General features: G+C 35.9%; 1 protein-coding gene across 1 annotated transcript in view; it reads left to right on the top strand.

The window, feature by feature from the left end:
* The window catches only part of TMEFF2 (transmembrane protein with EGF like and two follistatin like domains 2), a 278,329-nt gene that overhangs the window by 67,520 nt on the left and 198,214 nt on the right, over positions 1-12,595 (top strand). The window lies entirely within an intron of this gene.

Below are 12,595 nucleotides of genomic sequence, written 5' to 3'. Positions count from 1 at the left end.
AAGGTCCAGTAAATTTTTCTTTCTCCTTGCTGATAGAGAATCATTTAGAAATGGTTCAAGGCAATCAAGATGCCATTACTGCACTAGATTCTCCCAGAACTAAAGATGAAACTGCAGAAGCTCGTCTATCAGAAATTGTGGTGATAAGAAGAGTTTTTGGCACTAAGAATCTCATTCAGGTTCTAAACATTATGCTTGTCAGAGTCAGAATGCTTCGCCAACATTACACATAACAGAGTAGAGAAGTTCTAAATTATTTAGTAAAATTCACAAGTCCGAAGCAAGGATTGTTTATATATTTATTTAAAAAAATATGTGTATAATAGGAAAATGAAAGAAGTTAGTTTCCTAAAATAGAAGTAGGATTGCTTAAAACAGCCAAAGTCAATGTGTTTAGCTGGGTAATAGCCTCATGGAATGACTTTGAGTCTAAGCTAGCTGGGTTTTACTTCTTTAGGGTAATGATGGACTCGGTAGGACTTTAAGGCTGGGAAGATTGTTCAGGGTGAAGGAACCTGCCTGGTGTGCACAAACATTGACACTGATCCCCAACAGCACATATTCCTACCCCAGCCCAATGGTTTCTACCTGAATTATACCATATATATATATTATACAAATAATTGACTATATTTGAGATACCTGAATAATTTATAGAATTTTTTTCTGCTACCTAACCTATCATAAGAACTTGGAAAATGCAATTGCAATCGAGAGCATTTCCATAGAAAAGAAATGGTAAACTATTCAGATTTTACTTTTTTATTATCACTGAATTAATTAGCACAACATATTAAAGGCTTGTTTTTTATGTATAAAGTAGTATTCAACAAAATATAATGAGCAAAGATAAAGAACAACTTTAGGATTCATTATGGTATGTGTGTATCCACTGGCTTTACAAAATCCTTAAGCCTGTCCTTCCTTTTCCATTAATTTTTAAGACAACATTAGTTTATAACACTGTAAATTTCAGTAGTGCAGATTAACTACTCAATAAATATATACACTACCCACTCAACCTAAGGTCTAGTTACTAAGCACACTACCATCCTATTGGGTCCCTTTAACTGTTCCTGTACTCTGTTCTCCCTTTTTATCCTATCTAGGTCATAAGTAGCCAACCTTAAGTAACACTGCATTAGTAACATTACATGCATAAGTAACTAACCTCATCTTGTTTGTTTGTTTAGAAAGAGGAAAGAAGGAAAGCAGAGAGAATATTGGTTCTTTTAAATGTTTTAGAGTCAAATGTTTAATGCTTGGATTTAAATAAAATGAAGAATTAGTTTACTTTATAGAAGGATTTTTTTAAATGATTTTCAAATTTAACCTTTAAAAATAAATCTATTACAAAAAGAAAGACAAACACTCTCACATGTGGGTTATAAAAGAAACATAGCAATGGTCTACAATGGCTAAAGACAGGCCAGAGAGACAGGGTTTCAGGTGCTTGCCTTGCATGTGGCTGGCCCAGGTTTGATGCAATATCACATACAGTAAGTACTCTATGTCCCATCAGAAGGGATCCCTACGTACAGAGCTAGGACTAAGCCCTTGCACAATCTGGTGTGACCAGAAACACGAGAGAGAGGGTGGGGGAGGGAGAGAGAGAGAGAGAGAGAGAGAGAGAGAGAGAGAGAGAAAGAGAGAGAGAAAGAGAACAAAACAAATAGCATCTAAGAGCTGGTCCATAGAACTGAGCATATGAGCATACTTAGGGCTTGGGGACCCTTGAGATATTGGTGGAGAGAGGCAGACCATTGCATGCATGAAACTATCATTAACAGTATTGAAAAGTCATAGTGACTCAATAAAAATTAGAAAAATAAAACATTAAACAAACATGTCTAATGGAGATACTCAATATATCATTGATCAAAATTTAGTCATTTATTGCCTATTGTATTTGGGTTTTTTTTAATGCTTAGGGACAAATCCTGTTTTCTTGCCTTTCTTGCTGCTGTTGAGAAGAAGGTGGAGTGAGAACATGTAGTCACAATGTGCGTGGTGTGGTGCTGGCACCCCACTGTGGTGCTGAGCACATTTTGGTTCTGGTGCTCAGACGGATGCTGGGGGCATGGCTTGTCGTTGCCAGCACAGTGCTTGCACATCATTTTGGTTGTGATGCTCACACACTGCAGTGATCACAAACCCTGCTGTGCACTGAGGATCATACATGCTCTTGCAGGTGTGGGGACGTCACACAGCACCTGTAGGCAGCTCCAGGGCTAAACTCATGATCTAAATTTAGTCATTATGGTATCCCAGCTCCGAAAGTCTGTTTTTTTCATTAAGAATCATGATGAGTTTGTGTGTGTGGGGGGGGAGGTTGACACATAGATGCTTATCAAAATGTTTGAAAACCATTTTATATATTTAACTTTTTTGCTGATCTCCACTCTACAACATATGTTTTGAGCTGAGGGCTGGAGTGATAGCACAGCATAGGGCCTTTCATGCGGCCTACCCTGTGCTCGATTCCTCCGCCCCTTTCGGAGAGCCTGGCAAGCTACTAAGAGTATTGCGCCTGCACAGCAGAGCCTGGCAAGCTACTAGTGGCTTATTTGGATATGCCAAAAACAGTAACAATAAGTCTCTCAATGAGAGACGTTACTGATGCCCGCAAGGGATGACAGTGACAGTGACTGAGCTGCAAATAATGAAGACAAGTCAAGTCGAGAATCTTCTTAAACCTTTAAGGGATACTGGTTTCTAAATGTTTCTCCTTTCAAGTGATAAAACTTTTAAAAAAAATTACACTATAGAGTTTCATGCTAGTGATGGTGTTTGGGAGGAGAAATAATAATTCCCTCTTTTTTGTGTTTAGCTTTTCCTATAGATTAATTCATATTTATGAGGAATTTGCTCATTAAAGCTTTTCTGAAGACATGGCACTATCAGTTAATGGGAAAGAGTTAATTCTGAACCTGAAATAAATAAAAGGCACATTACTGTGCAAGAGACATAGCAGTTCCAGATTTAGTAATATCTACGTTTACAAAGGGATGGGCTTGTTGGCCAATGATGGACTGTGGGAATTAAAGAAGATAGCCATGACTTGTGACAAAGTTTGAAATAGTAAAAGAATATAGCTGTGTTTTCCCTTAATTTTGCAGTCAGTTCCAATAATTCTCTTCTCCTTTTTTATTTAAACTCTAGTTGCTAAGTGTCAGCAAAGAAACCCATTTTATACCTGCTCATTCATATTTTTGGTTACCTGAAAATTTTTGTAACTGTTTAGACTTCTTCTCTGAGGTTGGCTATATATCTCTGAACTACTTGATTCTTTCCATCCTGAAGATTTTAGCAGTTTCAGAGCTGTGTTGGGGATCCAGCTATTATTCTCAGGGGTTCTAATTTGACCCAGAGAAGATACACACCATCCGGATCTACAAAGGCAAGAATCACAGCTTCTATCTATCACTTGTGCCAGCTCTTTGTCAGGTGACCCATAGAGCCCCATTAGAATGTCTTCAAGAGGGAAAACCTTGACTGCATTCTCAGGTTATGGAAAGGTCATGCAGTTTATAACTGCTGAGACGGGAGATATGAGAGAGAGAGATTTATAAATCTGTTCACATGAAACCATAAATAGAAGAGTATGAACTCTTGCCTCTGTGGTTCTGGATCCCACCCCTCTCCAAGTTGTAGACTAGACATCCATTTTCATAATGATTGTGTTCATGCTTATTTATCTTAAAGTGGTAGAAGTCAGGTGATTAAATTCAAATGCTGCTGGATGAGATTGATCACCCAGCAGTCCTGTAGGTTCAGGGTGCTTCAGTTCAGAAAGAGTGAAAGGTGCATTGAAAGGAGCAGCTGATCAGTTCTTGGCAGGCATAGTACTGCTGAAGTAACAATTTGCAGTAGTTTTGCACTCCTGTCAGTGCCAGTTGGCAAACTAATGGAGATGATGGAATGAAAGAACAAAATGTCACAACAGAAAGGAGTGAGTTGAAAATTCAAACATTTTCTTATTTCTCATAATCCTGCTGAATCAAAATTAAATCAGTCTACAAATGAACCAGCTCAATATTGAATAAAAGGCAGCTAGCTGCACATTTTTTTCCAAGTAGGAAAATCGATTAACATTCTTATGACCATTAGCTTGCTCAAAACATCATCACGATTTGTAATAACTCAGAAAACTAGTTTATAAACAAGAATATTGATTTCAAGAGAATAAGTTTTACTTGAGAAAAGCAATTGATACCGAACTGAAATCTTAGAATAAGAATTTCCTTGTTTTTCTATAATCCAAAGTTAGTGCCAAGGTCAACTTTAAATGATTGATTTCTAATATCAGATTTAATATACCTTTGAGTTTCTCCCCGAAATAACTATGTGTTTTTACTATGTGATCTTTGTCACTACTGACTGCATTAGAAAAACCAATTCTGTATACTATAGTCATAATTGCATAAGTGTTGGTAACTTATTGTGATTCATTCCACTTTAATTTAGAAAATATACCTCAATTTTCAGTGCAATAAAAATAGGTTTATTTATCAAAAATAAGAAACAAATTAGAACATTCTTTCATAATTTCAGCAGCGAATACTGTCTCAGCAAATCTACTAAAATACAAATATCTACATTAGAGGAACTACACAACTATTGCATGAGCAGCAACCTTGCCAAATGTTGAAAAGTAATTTTCTCCTTGATATAGTTTTATGGTACAGCTATGTAGTGATATATTTATTTTGCCCCTATTTGGTATAAAGAAGTTGTTTTGACATTTACATAGAAAAAAAATCTCTATTTCCTGGTTGCATTAAAGCTCAGAATTCAATTTCTGTACCTTGTCAATACAGATTAATATAAACTTCTAAAGTTTATTTCTGTATTTCATCCTGCTCTTAAAACTATCCATTAAAATATTCTCATTTGTTATATTTTTTCTGTGTTTACATATTAATAAATCACACTAAATAATGCACACATATAGTTTTCTCAGTCTATAAATAACAATATTCTTTTCACAAGCACAGGTAATAAAGGATACTTTTATTTGTATGTATTGCTTGTGTGCACATTCATTCTGAAAGGGTAATATTATTTGTTTTCCATATTAAATTAATATTTGGTCTTGCTAGATGTACACCATTAATTTCATAAACTTAGTTTCATTGCCTATTTATCATTTCAGAAGTCATATATTACATTACCATGGATTGCATTTAAAAGAACTACTAAAATCTTGTAATTTGGGGTGGTACAAAGCAACTTCAAGAGAAAATATGTTATCCCACTCTTAAGAAAATTTGCATAATTTACCATGTGAATTTTTTTTCTGGAATCTTAAAATAAATCTACGTTGGCAGGCAAAATTTCTCCGACATCAGTTTGAGCAGAGTGGAGGTTAGCTATTATATGCCAAAATATTTCTCTTGTATATTTCCTTTTGGAATAAGTCCTGTTGCTATGTACTTTATTAGGGTGAAGAAAATCAAAAGCTTTTTTTTATTAATGAAGAATAGAGGGATAAGGTTGGAGAAAGGTCAGATTTAATCATCGCTGACCAGTGAATATCTTCTAGAAAAATAGATAATATCAACTCACTCTCCTCATCCAAATATTTTGCATAATTTACATATTGACCTGTTAGATATTTTTCACATTTTTTATCAGCACTGTCAACTGATTACTGCAGGTTTCATAGCACATTTACCTAGACTTTTCTCCCAATGCCTCTACTTAGTTTTTATTTGTTTTGATACACAGTCCATGCATCTTCTATCTTCTAGTGCAAACTGTGATTATGCTGTGACTTCTCTGACTGAAAATAACAAAATTAAATTCTTTATCACAAGAGAGAGCTTAGTGTTATGTAATCTCTTGTTATTGACATGGGGTCTTCCCACAAGAAATATCATTCACACCTAAAAATATTTTAAAATTGCAGAGTGGCTATCCCAGCAACTGAATCAGAAGTTGTATCGTAACCAAATGGCTCTGTCAATTGCTTCCACATGGGGATCTCTAAAGCCCTGGTTTCAAAGCCATTTGAATCTGCCTCTATCCGGCCTCTCTGTTCGGTTGCAGCCTCAACCCACCTCTTAGTCAACTTTCCACTGGCTCAGCTTTCTCTGGACAAAGAATTGTCTTTTCATGCAGCTATCCCCCTCATTATAAAATGATTTCTTTGTCTAAAATTCTCTTCTTGACCTTTGTACCTAAGAAATGATTACAAATACTTCATGACTTTGTATTAAATCTCTTCTTGCCTAACATTTCTTTTTAAACTCTGATAACTATCAGATCACAGTGAGCTCTTTTCTACACCTTGGTCCTATAATATATTTGCATATTTATTTTAGTGCGTATTGTGTTGTGCTGAAATTACCCATTTTCCTCTGCCTTTCCCTCGCAAGACTACTATTTCTTCTCTAAAGCCAGACAGAGTGCAAATAACATTATAGGCCCTTAACATACAGCTGTTTAATAAATTAATGGAAAATGTGGACAATATAGGGGTTAGCTATATCTTGCTCAAGCTAATAAAGTCAATAAATACTGCTGTCGCATAATTTAAACAATTGTCTTTAGCATATTGGAATAAGGGTCCAAAGGCAACAGCCTCACTCATTGTAATTGTATCCAAGTTTCTTTGCAAATTAGATTTGTATGAAACACCCCATTACATTATTGTACACCACAACATCTAAAATAAAATTGGGGGTGGGGGGATTAGTTTTGGGGATAGGAGATAGTATAGCAGTTAGGATGTATAACATCTGTCTCAGGCCCAGAATGATAATACAGTGAGTAGGGCTCTTGCTTCACAAGAGGTCAGCCCAGGTTCCATCTCTGGCGCTCCCTATGGTTCATTGAGCACTTCTAGGAGCTATGTCTGAGTGCAGAGCTAGGAGTAAGCCCTGAGCACTGTTTGTGTCTCTAAAACAAAACAGAACAAAACAAATACAGGCAATAAAAACATCCAAGATTGCACTCATCTGTGAAATATAAAGTAACAAAATGGGAGACTAACACCAAAGAACAGTAGAGATAAGTACCAGGAGGATTACTCCGCAGCTTAGAAGCCAGCCTCACATGCTGGGGGAAAAGGCAACTCAGATAGAGAAAGGACCACCAAGTAAAGGGCACTAGGAGGGCCCGCTCAGGATGGGAGAGGCGGGCTGAAAGTAGACTATAGAACGAACATGATGGCCCCTTAATACCTCTACTCCAAGCCACAACTCCCAAAAGGAGAGAGAGAGAGCAAAAGGGAATGCCCTGCCACGGAGGCATGGTGGGGTGGGGGGAGGATGTTGTGGGAGTGACAGGAGGGATGCTGGGACCATTGATGGTGGAAAATGGGCACCAGTGGAGGGATGAGCACTTGACCATTGTATGACTGAAACACAAGCACAAAAGTTTGTAAATTTGTAACTGTACGGTGATTCAATAATGTTTTTTTTAAAAAAAATAAAAAATAAATAAAAACATCCATCTCTCCCAGTTTTGATGCCTGGCATCTCCTGGTTTCCCAGGTATCTCTGGGGATTGCTCTTGAAGTTCTTGAACACTATAGATGTAACATGGTGTTAGCCAGCGCTCTAGGACCTGAGTAGTATTACATATGTGGTCTTTGTATTGAACTGCAACACTGGTGGCCAAGTATCACCAGAAGTAGCTCTGAACCCCTTGAACACCACTTGGGAGCCTCCTCACCCTAAACACGAAAAAAGAGCTTCACCTACAGGCTTAATAATGATGCTTAATTAGTTTGTCCTAAAATCAGAAGGCAAACAAGATCTATATGTGCAACTTAAACTGCTGTGATTTTTTTGAGAACAACTGACACTCTCTGATCACAAGTAATGTTTATCTGCTATAGATGCTGGTGAGACTGTCAAAGTCAGAGCAAACCGTGAGATTTCCTTTCCCACATCAGTCGGAAGTGGATATATTTTGTGAGCTAAACCACAATCCTGAGGCACTTTTCAGATCTGGATAGAAGTGCAAGTGCAATTTACATATTTCAAAATGCATTTAACTAGTCCACTCTGGGGCCTCCACCTAAATTTCTATTACAAGGTATTAATCTTCAATTTTAACAAGAGATGAAACACAAATCTGAATAGAGCAATATTCTATTGGAAGTTAATTTTTGGTGATTGGGAAACACTAACCTTAGGAAGTTGAGTTAAGCAAATTGTTAGTCCCTGTCCCCAAGAACTATATTTTCTCACTAGTATTGCTGTCTTACACAAAGATGTACTCAAATTTTATTATATTTTGAACTTCTTGGTATAAAACAAATTTAAATTTAGATTACAATACAAATTTAATCGTTTGGTGGAATACATAATACAAAGAAATGATTTTTCAAATATAAAAGCAATTAGGTGCAACTACTTAATACAGAGATGTTAGTAAATATCACTTTTGTGAGTTTTGGGTTTTGGTGTGGGGGCCTCCCCAAATAAGCACACAGGAACCAGGAATTACTTCCCATTGAGGCTTTACCCAGCCAGGCCCACAATGGAACTAGTCTACTCATATTATGCAGGGGTAAGCCATTCTTCTTGACCCTTGGTTATGTCTCTAGCTTCAAAATAATAGTTCTTCTGAAGGGATAACATTTTGCTTAGTTGAAGTCCAGAGTTAGTATTTGCTACCATCAAAATGAGTCACAAATGTTCTGTAATATTACATTTTATGTTGCATCCTTATTATGTCTTTATACTCATAAACTTTTATAGAAATTTATTTTCTCTTTGTTATATAAATGCCTCTATTTCCTAAATAATCTTCCACATCATATAAAAATCGGTATGTTTTAAATGATGTGCTTGGATTATTTTCAGAAAATAGTCATTAGAATAAATGGTTATAAAAACTGGGAAGGAAAAAAAAAATATGCTGTTTTTATATTCCAACAACTCCTGTCTAGATAATGTTTGCTTCATAAACACTTGGAAACTATGCTATAAAGAAATCTAGTCTTCAGGGAAATGTATCTCTTTAAGCAAGTAAATTGTTATAATTTTTATAAAAGCTGTAAACAGTTTCATGTTTAGGTGTGCTGAAAAATTCTTAGTTCCTAAAACAACTTATGTAATTAAACTGTGTAAGTGTCTCTGCACTGTTTACTTGCATCTCCTCATATGGAGGCATTTCTGAATACATGCTTTTCAGAATAGAGCTCTTCAGAGTTGTAGAAAAAGAAAAGACATTTTGTTTCATTTTTCTCTTGCTTTGTCCCTTTAAGACATCGTGATTTTTTGTATTGAAATTTTTGATTCTCTTAAAGTACTTACTGTGGTGTAGTTCTATAATTCCTGAAATTTTCAGCACAAAGGTGGGTTGCCTGTTAAAAGCACAATTCTCAGAGAAGCTTGTTGAGAAACTGGTACCCACTCTAAGTAGTTGAAGATCAGAGGCGTTCTTGGTACATAGATCTATTGGGAAATAATCTCTAGTCTAATATTCTGGGAAATAATCTCTAGCCTAATATTCTTGGTTACAAAACCCTCCATTTTGATTAGACTATCACTGAGGAGATTACAAAGCTGAAATTGAAGACATTCATAATCTTTAACATACAAATCATAAAGGAATCTTAAAATGTGTTGCTCGTAACAAATTAGCAAATAGTAAACACTGTACAAGTGCATTGTGTCCTAATAGAGAGGAAATGTCGGCCAGGGAAGGAGAAGTTGTTTGAACAAAAGAGTAGACTTGGAAGATTACACATGGATTCTGCACACATGCTTTGTGTGCACCAGACGTTAGTGCAATCCCTAGTACTGCATGCCCCCACCACTGAGCACCTCTGCGTTAGGTCCTGGTGACCCCAGTGCACTGTCAGAGTGGTCCTGGTGGTCCTTGGCATCACATGACCAAGCAACATGGCATTCTTACGTCCTCGTAATGAACCACTTGCCTGATTAGCTAGGTATGACTGGAATTGGCATGGCAAGTGCCCAAACACTGCTTGGGTTGTCCCGACTCTCCCTAAAGGTGAAAGTTATCTACTCAAAGCAAAACTCTCCTCTTACCTCTAGGTTCGAAATCCCTTTTCTTCTCTTGTTTAGAATGAACTCCACTGCCAACTCTACTTCTTTAATCTCTACTCATCACTCAACCTTCCTCAGTTAGATTTCTTATTTCTTATTTCTGTTTATTTTGACATATAAACAGATCTTCAAAAAATTAACAGTAATCTCTAGATTGTGAGATGCATTGTACCTAGTCTAGTTCCCAGTTTTACTGCTTAAAAGGAAGTGATTTCTCCCACCTCTTAATCATCAAAAACCCTCAATTCCTTCAACTCCCAGGACCTGTCTGACCTCATTTCCCCTTATATATGAAATTCTGATGTTTTTCATCATTCATACATGAAATAATAGAATTCCTACGTCAGAGTGATAATTCAGCCATAGAACACTTGCATTACCTGTGGCCAACTTAAATGTGATCCCCAGTATTCCATATGGTCCCTCATGCCCCATCAGGAGTGATCCCTGAGTTCAGACCCAGGAATAAGTCCTAAGAACTGCTGGGCGTGATCCCCCTCTATAAAACTAGAGTTCCTCAATGAACCGCTTTATAGCTTACCAATATATCATTTTCCTTGAATGTGTAAGGCCTGGGTTTGAACTTTGGCAGTGATCAATGATCAAAAAATTAAAAAATAAAAAAAGGAGCCAGGAGCTGTCTATGGAGCTCCTCAATGAAGAGTAGCAGATTTTCTTCTCCGTTTTTCTCCTCTTTCCTTCTATTTCAATTTCTTATTCTAAATTTCTCCCCTAAGTCATATCACCTGTGCTTATGACTTTAATTATGATCTATATGCTAATAGCATCGTAATTTATATTTCTAGTGTAAAATTCTCTAAGGTTCAGGCTTGGAAAATATAACTGCCTACACAACATTGCCATTACACATATTGCAAAGTGCTATAAAAGTACCTACAACTTAACACATACAAAATAAACTAATGGTCTATCTTCCTACACATAGCTATACACTCAAAACCTGTTTTTTCCAGTATTTTCACTCCAAATCAACTTTTTAAACCAGAGAATAGAAGACATGATTTTTATTCTTCCTACCTCCCCACCTTACATGGTCATCAGATTGCCAGATTCTAGAACTCAAAATCTGTCTTGAAGCTATTCACTTCTTCCCCTCTTAATTATCTATAATAGAGGTACAGATATAAAAAAAATGTTTACAAATTTCAGAGGCATCTTCAATAATCAACCATTTATTATTGTTTATCTATTTAACATATGCTGGCCAAGTAAAAGTGGTTAGAAATAAATGCAATGATCAATGTACAAAGGAAAAATACCCTGAAGGGATGGTAAATTGATAAAATATGGCAACCAACAATGAATCAATATGTCAGAAAGGGATCTGCAGAAATTTAACCTGCGTAAGAACCCGCTATATATGCTTCTATTGATTTTTTAAAAAGCATTCTCTAGGATTCATAGTACATGGACTCTGATACTAATTATTTATTGTACATGACTATCATATACTGCTAAATATAAATATAAATTCTAAGTAACAAAACTTGTCATGTTAAGTGTACAAATCAGGCACATTTATTCCACTTGCAATATTGTGCATCTATTAACACTTTTTAATTTCCAAAATTTTTAGTGAGACCAAAAAAGAATCTCTACCTGTTAACAGTGGCTGCTTCCTAGATAACTCTAATCTATTTTTTGTCATATAAATTTGTGTATTCTACGTATTTAATATAAGTGGAATCATACAACACTTTTCATGTCAGAATTTCCTTATTTTGCAGATATTTAAAGGGTTGATGCTCTTTGTACAATGCACCAGAACTTTACTGGTATTTTTTTTTTTTGGTTGGATTTCTTCTGTTTGTTTTTCTTTTTTGGGAACACACCAGGTGGTGCTCCAGGGTTACTACTGGCTATGCACTCAGAAATTATTCCTGCTGGTGCTCAGGGGGACCATATGGGATGTGGGGACTCAAACCCAGTTTAGTCACAGGAAAGAAAAGTATCCTATCTGCTGTACTATCTCTCTATCCCCACTCTTTTTTTTTGTAATAGTTCATCTTTATGTAAAATATCACATTATGTTATCACAATTCATCAAGTAATCATTCATAGATGATGGACACTTTAATTTTTCCTACCTTTCAATTTTTAGAGTAATTTTGCAAGCAGTGAATCTGAGCACACAAATATGTTTGAGTGCTTAGTTTTATTTTTGCTAAGGAAAAGATAATAGAATGGAGCTATCAATATGAAATTATATTTAATATTTTGAGTATAATAAAACTTTAGCAGCAGCTCAGCACTTTATAGTCTCACTTGCAATCTGCATGAATTCTTTTCATTGAGAAACCTTTTGAAATATATATTAGTTTAATTCTTAATAGTTTAGAGTTATCACAGTTCAGTTCCCAGAGATGGCCAAGAGTGCTCCCTGAGCACAATTTCAGGAGTATGACCTGAGCAGTACCAGTATGACCCAAAAATCAAAAAGCAAAAAGATATGAAAGATAAAAGATGTAACACAAAATCCTAAAAAAATCTTTTAGTCTAAAAAGTGATATGAAATTATCTAACACTAATTTTTATTACAAAAA

Source organism: Sorex araneus, chromosome X, assembly GCF_027595985.1.
Source record: "Sorex araneus isolate mSorAra2 chromosome X, mSorAra2.pri, whole genome shotgun sequence".
NCBI classification, from domain to species: domain Eukaryota; kingdom Metazoa; phylum Chordata; class Mammalia; order Eulipotyphla; family Soricidae; genus Sorex; species Sorex araneus.
Note: the sequence above shows the minus strand (reverse complement) of the source record. Positions and strands in the feature narration are given on the sequence as shown.